This window comes from Balaenoptera physalus (assembly GCF_965194825.1).
Source record: "Balaenoptera physalus genome assembly, chromosome: 20".
Taxonomy (NCBI): domain Eukaryota; kingdom Metazoa; phylum Chordata; class Mammalia; order Artiodactyla; family Balaenopteridae; genus Balaenoptera; species Balaenoptera physalus.
In genome coordinates this window covers 23,571,662-23,592,462 of record NC_138901.1, presented here as the reverse complement: position 1 = coordinate 23,592,462, position 20,801 = coordinate 23,571,662, and the positions used below count along the sequence as shown (strand labels likewise).

The 20,801-nt window shown below is 41.2% G+C and overlaps 1 pseudogene across 1 annotated transcript in view; it reads left to right on the top strand.

Annotated features, from left to right (window-relative positions):
* LOC309649851 (diphthamide biosynthesis protein 3 pseudogene) overlaps window positions 1-17,966 on the top strand; it is a 185,968-nt pseudogene extending 168,002 nt beyond the window's left edge. Inside the window, exons 3-4 of the transcript XR_014268701.1 lie at window positions 16,332-16,489; window positions 16,800-17,966. The product of XR_014268701.1 is annotated as a diphthamide biosynthesis protein 3 pseudogene (transcript). The remainder of the gene's footprint in view (window positions 1-16,331; window positions 16,490-16,799) is intronic.
* The last annotated feature ends 2,835 nt before the right edge of the window (window positions 17,967-20,801 follow it).

Sequence of the window (20,801 nt, the reverse complement as noted above, 5' to 3'; positions counted from 1 at the left end):
ATGTCGTTCATGCTGGATTCCCAGCAGTCATGGACAGATACAGGCCTTCCTCTCACGAAGGGAAAATCACACATTAGACAGGTAATTGCAAGTTCAACAAGTGTAACTGGAAGGGAAGGGCAGAGTGCTTTGGGATCATGGAGCAGGGAAGCTCGACCTGGTCCGAAGGGTCCTGGAAGGCTCCCTGAGGAAGCCAGGTTTAAATTGAGTTTGGAAGAGTGAGTAGGAGTTAGCCCGGTCCTTCCATGTCACCGCACCACATTTCTCTCTAAGGCCTTGGCCTCTACCGTGCTGTATGGAATCTCTCATCCTATTGGGAAGACTCCCTGTGCATTCTCTGACTGCTTCTCTTTATTTGGAACCCTGGGTTCTCCCTGAAGATCTTGGGTCTCCAGTGGACCTTTCTCTCCTCTTTGATGGATCTGCCCATCCACCTCGTTCCCCCTCTCAGTTTGGGGAGAGAGAACGCTACAGCTTCTCTTTTTTCTTAGACAATGCCCTAATAAAGGGATGGTGAAATCATTTTGTCTTATTTCCAAGTTTTGGATAACTTTTCTTATCATAACATAAGGCAGTTTAGCACTGGGTCAAGCACAGAGTAAATTCTTGATATATGTCATATTAATGCTATTACTATTTTAAAAAGACTCTGACAGTACATTGCCCATAAAAAGGACATCATAAGTAATGAGTCCCTTCCTCCATCCAAGGGCCCCATGGCCCAGGCAGAGCAGAGAAGATAGGACTGTAGGAATCAAGTTTGGTAGGGACCTTAGAGGTCATCTGGTCTTGACAGTGGAGTGATTTATCCAAGGGCACACAACTTGTCAATGTTGGAGCTAGACTTAGGATCCAAGTTTTGATACTCCAACCCAAGTGTCCTGACTTGTACTTTAATGCTGTTTCTACTACAGTACCCCATGCTCTTCACTCTCCTTGGGGATGCTCATCGGGGCTCGCTGTCTCTTTTCACTGGAAGACCTTGAGTCTGTGCTCTCAGAAGGCTCCTCTTGTCTCCTCTGCAAAAAGCAGACTGTCCTGTGCAACCTTGGAAACTCCCAGGACCTCTCTTCTGTGCAGGGAGCACCTCTGGCTGTCTCACAGGGAAGGGGGTGGGGTAGGAGAGGATACAACGCCCCCTCCTGCTATTTCCAAGTCTGTCTTGTCTTGAGGGTTTGAAGGACATATTCCTGAATCTCCCTACATTCCTCAGTCTTCACTTGGAGATGTCCTTGAAGCATCCCTTCTGCTTTGCTTGGGGAGACATTGCATTATAGATGGCATTTGGTACCTACTGTGTGTCTTCCTGTTGTACAGTTTTAAGGACACAGGGTCCTTTTAGTTATGCTGTATGTGCTCCAGGGGGCAGTACAGCATCACAGTTAAGAGCATAGAACCCAGAGTCAATCTACTTGCTTTAGACTGTCAGCCCTAACTTGGGCAAATTATTTACACTCTCCAAGTCTCAGTTTCTTCACCTGTAAAAGAGGGTCAATAATAGAGGCCACTCCAGAGGCTTGATGGAGAATTAAGAAGTACTGCAGCATATAAAACGTGTGTCCTGTTGCCTGGCATATGGCAAGCATTCAGTAAATGCCAGCTGTTATTATTGTCTCATCAGCCTGGGGAGGTAGGCAGGGCAGTTTTTATTAACCCTTTTATGCCCCTGGGAAGACTGAGTTTCAGAAATGTTAAATGACTTGGTCTGAGGTCACAAATCCAGTAAATGACAGTCAGGACCCCAGGTGTCCTGACTCTGAGTCCAGTGTTCCTTCTGTTCTCAGAGTGACCTCTGGAATGAGTGGTATTTCCCTTGGGGACCTGCTTGACTTTCATGTCTGTGAATTCTCTCTCCTTCCTGATGCTCCTCCTCTTACCAAAATTCTGCCTGGTGCTTTCTCCGGAAACCCAAGGGCCAAACTTCTGCCTGTTGCTCAGAGGCTCTGGGATGCAGGTCTCTCTCAGGAGGACCAGGAAGGGCACTCAGAGGCTGTGAGGCTGGTGGGTTCATCCATGCGGTGTGAGCACTGAGCCTTCAGCTGGGTGTTCACCTAGATGTCTACCGAGTGGAATTACTTCGAGTCCCTCCAACTTGAAATAAGACCTATCATATGTTTATGCATTTGAAAACTGCAGAATCATTTAATTCTTTCTTTTTAAAAACACTTGTTTTTAAAAATACATTTATTTTATTTTATTTATTTTTATTTTTGGCTGCGTTGGGTCTTCGTTGCTGCGCGCGGGCTTTCTCTAGTTGCAGCGAGCAGGAGCTACTCTTCGTTGCAGCGTGCAGGCTCCTCATTGCGATGGCTTCTCTGTTGGGAGCACGGGCTCTAGGTGCGCGTGCTTCAGTAGTTGTGGCACACGGGCTCAGTAGTTGTGGCTCGCGGCCTCTAGAGCGCAGGCTCAGCAGTTGTGGCGCACGGGCTTAGTTGCTCCGCGGCATGTGGGATCTTCCCAGACCAGGACTCGAACCCGTGTCCCCTGCATTGGCAGGCAGACTCCCAACCACTGCGCCACCAGGGAAGCCCAGAATCATTTAATTCTTATAACAAGTATTGTGATATGATGTTGCTGAAAAGATACTAATGTGTTTTTACACTGTTACTCTTTCTACAAAAGATTATTTCTCATCCAAGGCCTCTGGGCTTCTTGCTTTTATATATCAGCAAGAATATTCCACTTTGTTCAGTGAAAGCACTGGGTTTCATTCTTCTTTGATGTCCAACGAATTGTCAGGGTAGATGCTAGTGCTTCCCTATTCTCTTACCTCTGGAGTAGTAATTTCTGAAGTGAAAGCTCTTTACTTGTTGGCTAGGTAACTCTGGGTAGGTTACTAAACCTCTCTGAGCCTTCGTTGCCACATCTGAAATGATAATTATCTGACAGAGATTATAAAGGGTTCAGTGAGATGATATGTATAAAGGACTTAATATAGCACTCTCCCTGACATTTATGAGGCGCTTGATCAGCCTGAGTTTGTCTTTACCTTGTGTTTCTATAGTCTTTCACACTTATCCATCTGTAGTCACATTTGTTATTTCGTTTTCTTCTGACCCTGTAAAGCACATGAGATCAGTATTTGAAATATGGATAGATATGGCTAAATTGCTTTACAAAACCCTTATCAGTTTATACTCCCATCACCCCTGTGTGAAAATCCCCAATTTACTACCTTTACTTAAGCATATCACACATTTTTAATTGAAAAATAAAGCACAGATACCAAAACTCACACATGACAAATCTATGGCTTACCAAATTATTTACTATAAGGCAAACACCACCCAGGTCAAGAAATAGAACTTTGCCATCCACCCCGGGAACCCCTCCACATGCCTTGTCCCTATCCAGTGCCCTCTCTTCCTATAAATAACCACTCTCCTGACTTTTATAGTAATCACGTCTTTGCTTTTTTAGTTTTATTATGCAAATGTATGTCCTGAAAGAGTATTGTTTAGTCTTGCCCATTAAAAAAATGTGATATTTCTTTTAAGTCTCTTTTAATCTGTAAATTCCTCCTCCATCCTTTTTTTTTTTCCTTTACAATTTCTCTGTTGAAGAATTCAAACCATTTGACTTGTAGAGTTCCCCACAGTCTGGGCTTTGCTGATTGCATTCTCATGGTGCAGTTAGGCATACTCCTCACTCCTCTATTTCTTATAAATTGGCAGATAGATCAGAGGCTGGATCAGAGCTCAGGGTCAATCTCTTTGGCAAAACTACGGGTGGTCTTAGGCATGACTATAGAAGGTGAATAATGTCTGGTGGTCTTTTTTATGCTTAATTCCTTTAGGGGTTGTAGAATAGCGATATTCTATCATTTCCTTTTTTTTTTTTTTTTTTATTTATGGCTGTGTTGGGTCTTCGTTTCTGTGCGAGGGCTTTCTCTAGTTGTGGCAAGCGGGGGCCACTCTTCATCGCGGTGCGCGGGCCTCTCACTGTTGCGGCCTCTCTTGTTGCGGAGCACAGGCTCCAGACGCGTAGGCTCAGTACTTGTGGCTCACGGGCCTAGCTGCTCTGCGGCATGTGGGATCTTCCCAGACCAGGGCCCGAACCCGTGTCCCCTGCGTTAGCAGGCAGACTCTCAACCACTGCGCCACTAGGGAAGCCCTATCATTTCCTTTTAATTATTAGTTGGAATACTTTAATAAAGAGATATCCTCACTTGTTATTTGGTTACCCAGTGGTGCGGTCATATAGGAAAGGCAGGATAAGTGCTGGGTTATTTCCCTTTAACTCACTAGTGGTTTTTTTTTTTTTGGAAGTATAGTTTATTTACAATATTGTGTTAGTTTCTGGTAGAGTTGATTTACAATATTGTGTTAGTTTCTGGGGTACAGCAAAGTAAATCAGTATTTTTGCAGATTATATTCCATTATAGGTTGTTACAAGATAATGGATAAAATTCCCTGTGCTATACAGTATATCCCTGTTGCTTATTTATTTTATATATAGTAGTTTGTATCTGTTAACCCCATTACTCACTGGTTTTCAAGGTGATGAATTAGTTTTCTATCATCCTCTGAGGGTGACCAACCTTTTTATTTTTAATATTAGTATCATTACAAATCTATGGATTTAAATATGTTTGATGGGTTTTAATCTGCTGCAGTTATTGTCACTGAAGCTCAAGTTGTCCCATCTTTGGCCAGTGGAAGCTTCTTCAGGTTTGTCCCTGAGTCCTTTGACATGACTCTAATGGTTTTCATACAGCTTCCTCACTATTTAGTATGACAAAATGTTCCATGCTCATCTTGCATATTTCCTGCCCCAGGCCTGGAACAAGCCATTTCTTTGAGATCACTGGTTTCTTTGAATGAGAAATTATGCTTCAAGACTACACACTCTGGTTGCTAGTGATAATCAGTCACTACTGAAGTTGGTTATTATTTCCAGACCTGTTCAGTAGACAGAACTGGAGGTGAGGTGGGTAATTTATTGCATGTTGGTAGCACTTGTCTGTGTCTTTGTTGGATGAGGTCATCCAGAGGACATGACTGCTGGTTGACCCGTGAGCTGGACCTGGGCAGTTGGAGGCTCCTCACTGCTGCCCCCTCACCCCCTCTCCCCGTGCTTGGAACGTGCGTTCCGCCTGCCTTCTTCGCACTAGAAGCTGCCTCAAGGAAGCAGCCTTGACGGTAAGGTGTTGCTGAGACCAACTGGACTGAATACCGTGACTGAACCCAGCTAAGTCCTCTAAATAAACTTTAAGATTCTGGTGAGCAGTGCAGAGATCTCTTTTTGTGGCACCCAAGACAAGCCTTGTAGGTAAGTTCCCTGCTCATTAAACCTGCCACCTCGCAATCTGGAGGGTCTGCCTCTTTCTTCTATCTCTGCTTGCACTCTGTGGGGGGCAGGGGGTGGGGGGAGTTTCAAATTTCGCCTAGGGGAACTCCTGAGGTTGCGAAACAACAGTCTTTACACTTGAAGGTCAGTTTTACTAGATGTAAAGTCTCTGGCTCATACTTTCTTTCCTTGAGTATCTTGAATATGTTACTCTATTTCCTTTTGGCATATAGTGTTGCTGTTGAAAAGTCTGATAATAATTTGAATTTCTTTCCTTTATTAAATCATGTGCTCATATTTTCTAGATTGTTAAAGGAATTTTTCTTTTTCTTTAAAAGCCCAGTAATTTTTCTAGAATGTTTTGGTGCTGGTCATTCTGGGTTTATATTCTCAGGTTTAGGGTCTACTCTTTCAATATGAAGTTTCAAATCTTTTTTTATTTCAGGAAAGTTCTCTTGAATCATAGTTTTTTGTGCCTGTTCTAGTCCCTTGTTCTGGTTTTTTCTTTATGGACTTTATTATCATGATCTTCTTTGGCTATCTTCAATATTTGTCAGTTTCTCTTGAATCCTTTTTATCTCTTCTTCATTTCTTTTTATTTTAATTTTTTCCCTGTTTTTCACCTTCTGTTTCTCTTAAGAAACATGTTGTGCTTATATGACCTTGTGTTTCTTCTAGACCAGTCTTTATTTCAGAAATGATTTTTATCTTTTCTTTTCAGGTCTTTCCTGAATTCTGTCCTCTCACTTCTGACTTTTTCTGATTTATAGTGTTCTTTTATGTCTTGTAGTTTAAAAAATGTGTTTGAGCTTGATTTGAACAGTCACAGTTTTATTTTGTTTTATGGACCTGTCTTTCCGGTGTGCAGTTTCTCCTACATGGGGGACCCAGTCCTAGCAGTAAGCCCTGTCTTTACCACAGACCCTTACACTCACGCAGTATTGGAGACGGCTAAACCCTTCCCGTTTTTGGCTGCTGCTTTCCAATTGGCCCTCCGTGTTTCCTAGTGAATACCTGTGGGCTGCTTCAGGGTCCTGCTGTTCTCAGATGCTGGCCTGTGGCTTCTCTTTACTTCTTCCTACATTGATGCTGATGGTGCTCAGGTCTTGTGGTTGTTGGTGGTTTGTCCTCACTCATTTGTATTTTGGGGTTTATGAGTATACCTTGTCACATTGTGACCATTTTTGTCCTTTTTTGGTTTTGTTATCTAGTTGCTCTTTTTTTTTTTTAATTTGGAGATATGAGAAATTATGATCCCACTGCTGTCATCTTCCCAGAATTTTTTTATAATAAATTAAAATTTTTTGTGTTATATGCTGAAATTAGGCCTAATATATAAGTATACATAAATAGATATAAAATATATAATATTTAAAATAATTATATACTATATAATAATAAAATATAATATATAATTGTATAATATATGTATATTTGTTCATTCTACCACTATGACTAAATGTAATAGAGAGAAAACAATTACCCCAAACCCTCAATACATTAGCTGCTTTGTGTTCTTCCTCTTGTCTGTCGGATTTATTGTTTCATATCATATTTCACTCAGATTTAAAGATATTTGTCAAAGCAATACTGTGCATGGTTGAGAAATCAAGTGGTAGGAAAATGTTTACAATGAAAAAACAGTCCCTTCCTCATCCCTCCTACCCCTCAGTCCTACTTCTTAGAGGCTGCAATTTTGAATCCCTTTAGCCCTTTCTTCTGGTTGCTTCTAGTTGCTTCTGTATCTCTAAGTAATATCATGCTACTATTTCATGGTCTGTCATCTTTAGACATTTTCTGTTTACTTCCTGCTGTAACAAATAAGGATTTTTGTCTATTGCACCAGTCTCCCCTCCCCTATTCAACCCTCCCAATATGGTAATTTAGTTATTTTCAGTTACATGGTATTTCCATTAGTATGACTAAGTAAATATTATTAACAAGAAAAAGAAGTAATGTACTTTGATTACATTTAATTTATTGTATTGCCTTCCTTTATATCCATCTCCTTCACCCCCACCTCAAGCTGTGCCATTAGATCAGGTGTTTGTTTTCTGGAACCCTTTGTTCTGCCCCATCTGGACTCTGAGATTCTCCTTGACTGCTCTCTTGGCTGTTATCCTTCGTTTTCTGGTCCTTCATCTTCCATTTTCTTGGTTTAGTTCTTTGTTTTGCTGTGGCACATTCTCAAATAACCTCCTAAAATAAGGTGTATTGGAGACAAATTTCTTAAGAACTTGTGTGTATGAAAATATCAGCTTGAGTCTGAAAATTAACGCCCTTAGAATTCTGAGGCGGGACTTCCCTGGTGGCGCAGCATCTGCCTGCCAATGCAGGGGACACAGGTTCGAGCCCTGGTCCAGGAAGACCCCACATGCCGCAGAGCAACTAAGCCCGTGCGCCACAAATACTGAGCCTGTGCTCTAGAGCCCGCGAGCCACAACTGCTGAGCCCACGTGCCACAGCTACTGAAGCCCGTGCACCTAGAGCCCGTGCTTCGCAACAAGAGAAGCCACTGCAATGAGAAGCCTGCACACCGCAATGAAGAGTAGCCCATGCTCACCGCAACTAGAGAAAGCCCGTGCACAGCAACGAAGACCCAATGCAGCCAAATATAAATAAAACAAACAAACAAACAAAGAATTCTGAGGCATTGTTCTTCTGACATACATTGTTACTGTTGAGAAATCTGGTAATATTCTAATTCAATTTACTTTCAAGGTAACTTAAAAAAAACTTTTCCTTTGGAAGATTTTAGAATCTATTTTTTTTTTAAACTGAAGTATAGTTGATTTCCAATGTTATGTCAGTTTCTGGTGTACAGAAAAGTATTCATATATATATGTGTGTATATATATACATATATATATATACATATATTCTTTGTCAGATATAATCTATTTTTTATTCTTGGTAAAGCAGGACTTTATAGTGATGTGCCTAGGTATGTGGCTTTTTGCATCCCTTGTTCTGGGTGCTTGGAACTTTCTGTCTGGAAACATTAACTCTGGGAGTTATCTTGAACTACTGCATTGATAATTTCATCCCCTCTAGTTTCTGTTCCCTCTTTCCAAAACTCCTAAGTCAATGGTTAGATTTTGGACTTCTTGAGCACTTGCTAGGTTCAGAAATCCTGCTGGTTGCTTGGGATAGTGAGAAATATGAGGTGCTTCCTGCCCTTAAGGGTCTCACTGAAGGCATAAACCTTTGGCGAGGAATTTATGATCAGAAGGACCTTCCTGGAAGAAATATTAATAGGAAGACCCAAACAGCTCAACAGATGCTCTCATCGGTTATTTCATTTGATCTTCATAAAAACATTAGGAGTTATTATCTGCATCTTCCTTTTGCTTAGTATCCTTCAGGTACTAAGGATCAGAGAGGTAAGTTCAAGGTCACAAGCCAGTAAGTGGCAGAGATTTGGATATTGACTCATAATTCTACAGCTGCATCACCCCTGGTACATTTCAGCTCTTTCTGATGACACCTGTTCAACTTTGGAGTCTTGACCAGTGGAAATAGATGTCCTTGGCTGTTCTTAAGATCTGATCAATCATTTGATATGGGAAGATTTCTGATCCCATTCCTCAAGAAGCAGTAGGTCAGAGCATGTCTCTTTAAAATAACTTCCAGATATTTTCACAGTGGGAAAGGATCAATTTTTAGTGATTCTGAAGTTCCCACTTGGATTCTAGTCTCAAGCTCTCAGAAAGCTCACTTCTTTCTGGGCCTTATCGTTAATTTTTCCATCCTTGTTGAGGAGGGATACCTTACCACCGCCATCCAGCCTGTGGGACACACTGAACTTGAGGGAGGATCCTCTGACCTGTGATTTTTGTGATTGGTAACCAATTATTGCAAACCCTGGGGAGCCTGAGGGAGGTGGGGAGCTGGTGACAGCTCTGCTAAGAAAAATGAGACTAATTTGCTAATTTCTTTGTCCCTTGATTATTGCATGTGTATATGATAATTGCAAAAAATATTTACTTTCCCCAAAGTTGCTCAGCTCAGGGTTTGGGGCTGTCTAATTTATCAGTGTTGGTGGTATATGTCACGTTTGTCCATTTCAGGTAACAGGGGAAGAAAAGGAAGAAAAAAAAAGAAGACAACCAACCTATTGTGGACTCTTACCAGGTCACTAGTTTTATAGCAACATGCTTTTAAAAGAACTCACATGAGCGAGTTGTGTCACTCTCTAATCCAGGAATGTTTAAGTCCTGTGTGATGAAAAAGTCTCTGGCCTGACAGGAAAATATCCAGAGAGGAGCAGAAGGAGAGGGGGAAGTTCTTTTTCTCTATTTTCCAGCATGGCTCCTTTTGATTTAAGAAAGCCCTCCTGTCCTCAACAGCTCTTTCCTGCTCATAGCCCCATGTAGATCGCAGGTAGACTGCATTTGCCCCATGCCCTCTTTAAACTTCATCTCTTCTGTGAACCTCCTGAACTCCTGGTTAAATTCTTCTTCACTGTTGCCATTCTATCTTAAACACCCACCTGCCTTATCTTAAGGTATATGTCCTATCATAGGATACCTGTCTGTTTACCTAGCTATTTCTCCCCTGACCATGGGCTTCTTGAGAGATGCTATCTTTTTGTTTTTTTAAACTTCTGTACCCCTCAGCACCCAAACAGTGGTCCTGTGATAAAGAACATGAGTGTGTCAGTTTTTTGTTTTGTTTTCTTTTGTTTTGGGGGAGAACAGTAATGTGAGAATGTGACAATTATCTACATGATTCAAGATTACCAGAGAGCAGGAATGGAAAGTGTTTAGATTTTTCTCTGAAGTCACCACTATAAAGATATGTAGACTTTCTTGAGAAGGAATATCTTCCAGGTTTTAGAGAGAAGACTAAGTTTGAGGCCCCACTTAGCTGTTTTAAGTAAGTGGTATCTGAGAGGTTAGATAATATTTCTGAGTTTGGGGTTTTTTTCCCTGTAAAACACCCAACAGGGTCATTATGAGGTCCAAAGGGGCTTGTGGTGACCATAAGGCACTCGATCTTGTTACTTCCAGCAAGTCTGCGGGCTCATTTTAAAGCTTCTATCCTCACATTCACCTTCTTTAGATCTGTTTCCTCTGCCCTCTGTTCAAAGGGGCACTGTGGTCAGCAGAAGATGTCGTCAGAGACTGATAAATACTGTCCCTTCTCTCTCATCCAGAGGAGAAAGAAATGATGCTTTCCAGTCTCAGAATTTCAGCCCAGTGGGCACTCTCCCTGGCAAGCACCCACCCCAATCCATTCACTCATCCAGTAAAGATTTTCTGTTCTCCCCCCCAAAACAAAACCCAAAACTGATGCACTCATGCTCTTTGTCACAAGGCTTTTAATTGTAAATTTAGTTTTATATGTAATTTTAATTGTAAGTTGTAAACTTAACAATTTACAATTGTTTTCATTATAGAAGCCTGCCCTGCAGGGATGATGGAAAGAACCAGAGGGAGAACAGATGTGTGACCTCATGAGGCACAAAGATTCACACCAGGAGAGCCAAATTCAGTCGTCAGGTGCAGGTGCTAGATGAGGGGCTGAGATGGGGGCTCTGGGCAACGCATGAGAAGCCGATGGAAGCGGGGACAGAATGGACACTGAGAGCAAGGTCACAAGCCAGCCAAACCCTCCCATGCCGACCTGCCGGACTGCGAGTGGGGCTGTGGGTCAGTGCCGGAGGGAAGGTCACCTCCACGCCAGCTCAAGAGCCTTTGCCCATTTCATTTACACTGAATCTAGAGCTGGGCCTGGCATTTTCTAGGACAGAGAGGACGTGGTCAGGGTTCAGAGCACAGTCAGGGGCGCAGTTATAGTATTCGTATTGGGCCTAATGACTCAGGTGGGGTTTGTGTGAGAGGTTATGGAACCTGGCCTTTGTCTGGCAGGGGACACGGGGGAAGTCCGAGGCCAGTGCTCTCTTTGTATCTCTCAAGGCCTTGGGTACAGTGCTGGGCACACAGTGAGTGCTACGTTTACCGGCCATCCAGTTCCCCAGACCCCAGAATCAATCTTGGCACCTCCTTCCTTCACCCTCTGGTTGATGATATCGCTGTAATAGCTCATAACTCTGCCCGTTGTTCTCTCCCTGTAGTTACCACCCTAGTTCAAGGTAACGTCACTTTCTTCCTGGAGTTCTGTGATAGCCTCCCATCTGCTCTCCTCTTATTCCCTGGAGCGTGCATGTTCTCCTGCTGCCACTACTCCCAGCCTGTTCTCTACACTGTAGCCAGGGATCCTCTCAAAATGCACATCTGATCTTGTCCCAGAGGTATCCCCACCCCCTTCCCCCTGCCACCCCATTCTTTTGATCTCATCTCTAACATCACTTTCTTCAACTAGGTCAGATCCTTCTGTTATTTGCTCTTAAAGCATCATGTACTGTTCCTTCCAAGCCCTTATCATGGTTTTAATTATACATTTTTAAAATGCATGTGATTAATTTCTTTCTCCTCCACTAGACTTTAAATTCTGCAAGGAGGACAGTGTCTATTTTTTGCTCATCTATGATCGTGTTTCCCAAGCAACCAACACAGTCTATGACTAGGTGATTGTTAAATAAATAAATAAATGTATAAATATATTTTAGTGAATGAGGGGATTAACAAATAAATGGGTGGATGATGTGACAGGGAGTCATGACTCAAGGCAGGCTGCTGTGCAGGGATCAAATGGAAAACAGAACAAGACTGAACAGTAGGCTGAGACCTCTTGCCTACTGCAAGAAGATGGAGACTCATTTTTGAAACACTTACTTAAAAACATGTTTCATTATTTTCACTACATCCACTTATGCTTCCCTAAATGGATGTAGTGAACTAAAAGTGGGAATCATATAATGTAATCTGACACACAGAAATGAAGGAAATTGGTTTCTATCAAAGCAAAGATAAACAGACTAGAAATTATAACATTCATGGATCTTTTAGAACTGAGAGGAGGGGAGAGTGGAGTAGGAAGGGCAAATATGTCAAGTGAGCTTGTACAGTCTGACGTGAACTTCCTTCAGCCACTTGGTGCTTGAATGATTTTGGCTTTGGGCTAAAGGCACTTGCCTCACTGTGCTGCTCTCTTCAGAAACCACCTCTTCCTCTACTCGTGCACCTGCAGAGTTAATTGCCTTCAGGGACAGTTGAGTTGACCACACTTGACAGATGGGACCACTGAAGCTAAGTGAGCTCAATCACTAGACCAGAGGTGACAAATACACGCTTTCTCCGTAGCCCAAACCCCTCCTTCATCTGGCGCATATGCATCACTCCATGGTGAAAACCACTCTTAGCTCTGGCCTGGATTCCATCATTTCTCACCATAGCTGGTGGAGACAAACATTTATCCCCCAACCCCCCTCTGCGTGTTGGTGCCCAAATGACCAGTCTAGCCCCCAGTCCCTGTTTCTCATCTCCTTTGAGCCAGTGCTTTAGGAGCAGGGTGGAGAGGGGTGGGAGAGTGGAGGTGGAGGGCTGCAGGGAGAGGGTCAGAATGTGTCAATGAGTACTGATGGTGTGGTGGAAAGATTCCAGGATTTGGAGTCAGATGGACCTAGGTCCAGATCACAGCTGATGTTGTAGCAATTTACTAAACCTTTCTGAGCTTTCGCTTTCTCATCTGTGAAACGAGTTTAATAAGATCTGCCTTTTAGGATTGCTGTAAGCATTGAATATGTAAGTGGCCAGCACAGACACTGTGCAAACAGTTGGGACCCATCAGGGTTTGCCCTTTTCCTTTTTTCCTTTAGGCAGTAGCATGGTGCAGAGGATGAGTGCGAGTTTTGTAGTTAGACAGACCTGGGTGAGATCCTGGCTTGGTCATGGACTAGCTGAGTGGTCCTGCACAGGTAACTTAACCTCTCAGAGCCTCCCTTTCCTCTACTATAAACTGGGGATAGCAGGTGTGGGAGGACCCTCCTCTTAGGTTGATGTTTCCCTAAGGTAATGTATGCACAGTGCCTGATGCAGAGTTGGGGGGAATTCATCACATGCAAATTTCCTCTTCCAGTTTCCCTTGTGCATTAATGGAGTGATTCATGGTTATTTGCCCATCTAGGGGTGATTGAGTCTTACAAGACTCTCTCTCTGAAGGAAATGTGAGCCTAGGAATAACCTCGCAGAATATTAACTGGTCCGTCCGCTTTCACAGCCTGTCTGCACAAAGGGCTGTTTGTGGATCCGCTGGCATTGGTATGCCAATCATGTACCAAAATCACACATCTGTACAGGGCAGAACTTCTGCCCTGGACGGACTCACCTCTGTCTTAGCCCCACAACTTCCAGGACATCCTGATGACAAAACTCCCCTTCTGTTCTTTCAGGAAGTATAGCTCCTTTCATTTCATTTATAAATGGCCATTAAAAGGAAACCAAACCTTCACATCCCAAGCTAATTCCGAGGGTGTTTTTCTACATTTGTTCACAGAAGAAGTAAAATGTTCCCTTTGTAGAGGTGTTCTTAGCACCAAAATTTCTGGAAACATGGGAAGGGCACTGCTAGTTCTCCAGAAGCTCCCAAAGCATCCATTTTCATTACCTTTATGTGAAAGGCAGAGAGAGGGGAAAGGGTTTCTACCAAATTTCTGCCTGCCCCAAACTGCATTTAAATGAATCCTGGGCTTTGGAGTCAGGCCCACCTGCATTTGGATTCTGGCTCTGCCATTTACTTACCTTGAACAGGCGTCTTAATCTTTGTGAACCTCATTTTTCTCATCTGTGGAATGGGGGAGGGAGGAGAGTTACTCCCTCATAAAGTTGTTAGGAGGATTAAATGCTATAATGTAAGTTCAGCATCAAGCATGAAACAGTGTAGCCACTTGGCAATGTTCCTCTCTCCTTCCCCTCATTTTCCTTAAAGTCTGTTCTAAAGGTGAGCTAATTAGGTACCATAATACTAAGCTCCCTCAAATAGGGAATGACTCTAGGTGGCCACCTAGCCTAGATGGCTATCTGAGTCTAGTTATAACAGGTCACCAGGTCACTTCTGGGTAGGATTCTCAGGGCCTTGGGACCTGTTTGACCAAGCAAAGCAAGGGACGTAGGAAAGTTGTGATCGCATATTCCCGGACACAGGTCCCAAGGCACCCTCTCACCTGCTCACTAGGCCACACCTTATACCCATCCTTTCTCACCACAGTCATTTTGCTGTTGTGGCCACTCGGGGTGAGCCTGAACAGGTAACATGGTCTGGGCACCGAGGGCTTCTGGGTGTGGGGCTGGCTGATTTCTGACTGGCTGAGGTTTAAACAGTGCATAATGATCAGTCAAGTGATGCTTTCTTCAGGCTATTTCATCTCCACCGCCCCCTCCACCCAGGCCATTTTGTCTGCCCTTCCCTTTTCAAGGTGGATTAGTGGGAAAAACGCGAGTCTTAGCGTCAGACCACACATTCAGGCTCAGCACCTTCATGTGTGATTTCTGAATTATTTAACCTTTCTGAGTCTCAGTTTCCTCATCTGCAAGATATGGGGATTATGCTTGTCTCAGCATTTTCTGTGGAATCGTGGTTTGGGAGGGTGCTACCAGTGTCATATGCACAAAAATTTATGTGATCAGATAAGTGTGGGCAACATTAGGTCAAGCACAGATAAAGACTCTTTTTTACTATGACATTTTTTACATTTTTTTACTATGACATCTCTTCATTAATGTGAATCTTCAAGGGGGTGGGTATGATATTCATATTTCCAAATTTATTGTACCGCCTTTTTCTTACAAACAGAATATCCCCTTAGACATGAAAGGTGATGTAGTATAGTGGGAAAGGACACAGACTTGGGAGCCAGATTACCTGAGTACAAGCCCCCGCTTTGCCACTTACTAGTTGTATTAGTTGTTTACTGCTGTGTAACAAAGCACCACAAATCCAGTGGCTGAAAACAATGCACATTTATTTTCTCACAGTTCCTGTGGATCAGGGATCCAGGAGAACTTAGCTGGGTCATTGGTTTAGTGTACCTCATAAGGCTGCAATCAAGGTGTTGGACGAGGGTTGGGGTCTCAGCTGAAGTCTCTGCTGGAGAAGGATGTGCTTCCAAGCCCCCCTGGTGGTTGTCAGGACTGAGTTCCCTGTGGGCTGATGGCTGGAGGCTGCTGTCAGTTTCTTGCTGTGTGGGCCTCTCCAACATGGCAGCCTGCTTCCTCCAATCCAGCAAGGGAGCAAGTCTGCTGACAAGAGAGAAGTCACAATCTTATACAGCCTAATCGTGGAAGTGACAGCCTGTGACTTTTGCCATATTCTCTTGGTTAGAAGCAGTCACTTGCCCAGCCACATTCAAGGGAAGAGACCATGCAAAAGCATGAATACCTGGAGGCAGGGATCGTCGGGGGCTATCTGAGAGTCTGCCGGTCACACTAGTTTTGTGCCTTTGGGCAAGAACTTAACCCTGTGCCTTGGTCTTATCTGTACAATTGGGATGACAATGATTATGTCTTCTTTATAAAGTTGTGATTAAATGAGTTAACATATAGAAAAAAATATCTGGCAAATAGCTGGTACTGCCGCTATATATTTGCTTTTATCATTACCAAGACCAGTGTCTGGCACATAGAGAAAACACAGTAAACATTGGTTGAATGAATGAATCAAGGATGGACTTATATTACATGGAACACACTTTGGGAAAGGCTGTGTCTTTAGGAATGCTGCAAGGGTTAGAGGCAACGAGCTATGTGAAGCACCTGGCACAGTTCCTGGAATATGCTAGGTCCCCAAGCGATGTTAGTTCTCCTTTCCACTTCCAGGTTTGCATGTCCAGTCTGAGATTTAAAACTACAGAGAGGTCCAGTTTCTCTCGCTGCTCACCTCCTCCCTCTCCCGCTCCTATACAAATAATAATTTTCTTGGAACAGCAACTGGTGTGGTGCCACGAACAGTTAAATGCTTCACAGGGGCTCTGGATGAGGCTGGCAATGACGATTAAGTATGCTTGAGGGGCCCAAGCAACAATGGAAATGAGGCGAATAGGGGAAAAAGATCTAAAGGTCTAAAGAAGTGGAAAAAAGGGGACAGAAAGGACTACTTTGAAGAGCAATTCTATTTTATCTAAATGTACCTAAGAGTTTGAGGTGTTTTAATACTCTTAAAATATTTTTTTATTGATGTATAGTTGATTTACAATATTATATTAGCCTCAGATATAAAATATAGTGATTCAATATTTTTACAGACTATACTCCATTTATAGTTATAAAATATTGACTATATTCCCTGTGCTGTGCAATATGTCCTTGTAACTTATTTATTTATTTATTTATTTTTTAAAATTATTTATTTATTTTTGGCTGTGTTGGTTCTTCATTTCTGTGTGAGGGCTTTCTCTAGTTGTGGCAAGCGGGGGCCACTCCTCATCGCGGTGCACGGGCCTCTCACTATCGCGGCCTCTCTTGTTGCGGAGAACAGGCTCCAGACACGCAGGCTCAGTAATTGTGGCTCACGGGCCCAGTTGCTCCGCGGCATGTGGGATCCTCCCAGACCAGGGCTCGAACCCGTGTCGCCTGCATTGGCAGGCAGACTCTCAACCACTGCGCCACCAGGGAAGCCCAGCTTATTTATTTTATATGAGATACTTTGTACCTCTTAACCTCCTACCCCTATTTTGCCCCTCCCCTCTTTCCTCTCCCCACTGGTAACCACTAGTCTGTTCTCTATATCTTTGAGTCTGTTTCTTTTCTGTTATATTTATACATTTGTTTTATTTTTTAGATCTTACATATAAGTGATAACATACAATATTTGTCTTTCTTCATCTGACTTCTTTCACTGAGCATAATACCCTCCAAGTCCATCTGTGTTGTTGCAAATGGCAAAATTTCATTCTGTTATTATGGCTGAGTAGTTTTCCATTGTGTACGTATGTGTGCGTGTGTGTATTTATATATCACATCTTCTTTATCCATTCATCTATTGATGGGCACTTAGGTTGCTTCCATATCTTGGCTATTTTAAATAATGCTGCTATAAACATTGGGGTGCATGTATCTTTTTGAATTAGTGTTTTCATTTTCTTTGGATATATACCCAGGAGTGGAATTGCTGGATTACATGGTAGTTCTATTTTTAGTTGTTTGGGGAAACTCCACACTGTTTTCTGCAGTGGGTGCACCAATTTACATCCCCACTAATAGTGTACAAGGGTTCCCTTTCCTCCACAGTCTCACCAACATTTGTTATTTGTGGTCTTTTTAAAAAAATAAAGTATAGTTGACGTATAATATTATATAAATTACAGGTATACAATATAGTGATTCACAATTTTTAAAATTTATACTCCATTTATAGCTATTATAAAATATTGGCTATATTCTGTGTTACACAACATATCCTTGTAGCTTATTTTGTATGTAACAGTTTGTACCTCTGAATTCCCTAACCCTGTGTTGCCCCTCCCCGTTTCCCTCTCCCCATTGGTAACAGCTAGTTTGTTCTCTATATCTCTGAGTGTGTTTGTTTTTGTTATATTCAGTAGCTTGTTGTAGTTTTTAGATTCCACATATAAGTGATACCATACAGTGTTTGTCTTTCTCTGTCTGACTTATTTCAATAAGCATAATCGCCTCCAAGTCCATCCATGTTGTTGCAAATGGGAAAATTTCATTCTTTTTAATGACTGAGTAGTACTCCATTATATATATATATATATATATATATATATATATATATATATATATATATATATATATATATATATATATATATATATATCACAACTTCTTTATCCATTCATATGTTGATGGACACTTAGGTTGTTTCCATATCTTAGCAATTGTAAATAATGCTGCCATGAAGATTGGGGTGTATGTATTAGTGCATCGAATTAGTGTTTTTTTTTTTTTTCAGATATATAACCAGGAGTGGAATTGCTGGGTCATATGATGGTTCTGTTTTTAGTTTTTCGTAAACCTCCATACTGTTTTCCGCAGTGGCTGCACCAATTTACATTCCCACCAAGGGTCCACAAGTGTTCCTTTTTCTCCATATCCTTGCCCACATTTGTTATTTGTGTTCTTTTTGATGATGGCCATTCTGACAGGTGTGAGGTGATATCTCACTGTGGTTTTGATTTGCATTTCTCTAATAATTAGTGATGTTGAGCATCTTTTCATGTGCCTGTTGGCCATATGTATTTCCTCTTTGGAAAAATATCTGTTCAGGTCTTCTGCCCATTTTTTTAATTGAGTATTTTTTTTTAAGGTTGAGTTATATGAGCTGTTTATGTAGTTTGGATATTAACCCCTTATTGGTCATATGATTTGCAAATATTTTCTCGCATTCTATAGATTGTCTTTTCATTTTGTCAATGGTTTGTTGTGAGAAAGCTTTTAAGTTTAATGAGGTCCCATTTAAACATTTTTGCTTTTGTTTCCTTTGCCTTAGGAAGCAGATACATAAAATTATTGCTACGAGTTATGTCAAAGAGTGTCCTGCCTATGTTTTCTTCTAGGAGTTTTATGGTTTCTGGTCTTCAGTTTAGCTCTTTGATTCATTTTGAGTTTATTTTTGTATACAGTGTTAGAAAATATTCTAATTTCATTTTTTACATGTGACTGTTCAGTTTTCCCAGCATCATTTATTGAAGAGACAGTCTTCTCTCTATTGTATATTCTTTCCTTTTTTATCGTAGATTGACCATAAGTGTGGGTTTATTTTTGGGCCCTCTATTCAATTCCATTGATATATATGTCTCTTTTTGTGCCAGTACCATAATGTTTTGATCACTGTAGATGTGTAGTATATTCTGAAGTCAAGGAGCATGATACCTCCACCTCTTCTTTTTTTTTTTTTAGCATCTTTATTGGAGTATAATTGCTTTACAATGGTGTGTTTGTTAGTTTCTGCTTTATAACAAAGTGAATCAGCTATACATATATATATATATATATATATTTTATATATATATATATATATATATAATATATATATATATCCCCATATCTCCTCCCTCTTGCGTCACCCTGCCACCCTCCCTATCCCACCCCTCTAGGTGGTCACAAAGCACCAAGCTGATCTCCCTGTGCTATGCGGCTGCTTCCCACTAGCTATCTATTTTACATTTGGTAGTGTATATATGTCCATGCCACACTCTCACTTTATCCCAGCTTACCCTTCCTCTCCCCATGTCAAGTCCATTCTCTATGTCTGCGTCTTTATTCCTGTCCTGCCCCAAGGTTCTTCAGAACCATTTTTTTTTTCGATTCCATATATATGTGGTAGCATATGGTATTTATTTTTCTCTTTCTGACTTACTTCACTCTGTTTTACAGACTCTAGGTCCATCCACCTCACTACAAATAACTCAATTTCGTTTCGTTTTATGGCTGAGTAATATTCCTAATATTCCATTGTATATATGTGCCACATCTTCTTTTATCCATTCATCTGTCGATGGACACTTAGGTTGATTCCATGTCCTGGCTATTGTAAATAGAGCTGCAATGAACATTGTGGTACATGACTTTTTTTTTCCACTTTTTTTTTTATTCAAACAGAAAGTCACAAAAATTATAATCATCCTCATCAGTTCACTCAGTCCCATGTAATTAATTTCTTTTCATCTTGATCTTTTGTTAGCACTTTTATGAATTCATCAGTTTTACATTAGAGTTCTGAAAATGCTTATTCATTCAGTTCAGCAGTATAGTCAGTTACCAGAAACCTGTACTTGTCAGAGTCTTTTCCATGAATTCCTTGAAGATGAAACCCTTTTATAGGAACATTTTTGCAAAAGCATCAGAGTACACCCAGAACTGTTTGTAAATGACAAAAGACTTAAAAATGACCATGGTTAAAGATTTGATGAAAGTTCATAATAATGCAATTGACAAGGAAATTTAGTTATTTCTGAGATATACATTTTAAAGTAATAACTAGAATTATGACATAACGTTATATCAGAACATATAAGATTTTTAGGAATGTCATGTAATGTATGAAACATTTATATTAACATATTTCCATACAAATAACCCAAAGAAAGTTTAGTATTAGTTTTTTTTTTTTAAGATTTTTAGAAATTTCATGTATTGTCTGAAACATTTATATTAACATATTTCCATACATATTTCCATACAAACACAAATATAAGATTTTTAGAGATTTCATGTAATATCTGAAACATTTATATTAACATATTTCCATACAAATAACCCAATGAAAGTTTAGTATTAGTTGTTTTGTTTGTTTTTTTATACTGCAGGTTCTTATTAGGCATCAATTTTATACACATCAGTGTATACATGTCAATTCCAATCGCCCAATTCAGCACACCACCATCCCCACACCCCTGTGGCTTTCCCCCCTTGGTGTCCATACATTTGTTCTCTACATCTGTTTCTCAACTTCTGCCCTGCAAACCGGTTCATCTGTACCATTTTTCTAGGTTCCACACACATGCGTTAATATAGGATATTTGTTTTTCTCTTTCTGACTTACTTCACTCTGTATGACAGTCTCTAGATCCATCCATGTCTCAACAAATGACTCAATTTCATTCCTTTTTATGGCTGAGTAATATTCCATTGTATATATGTACCACATCT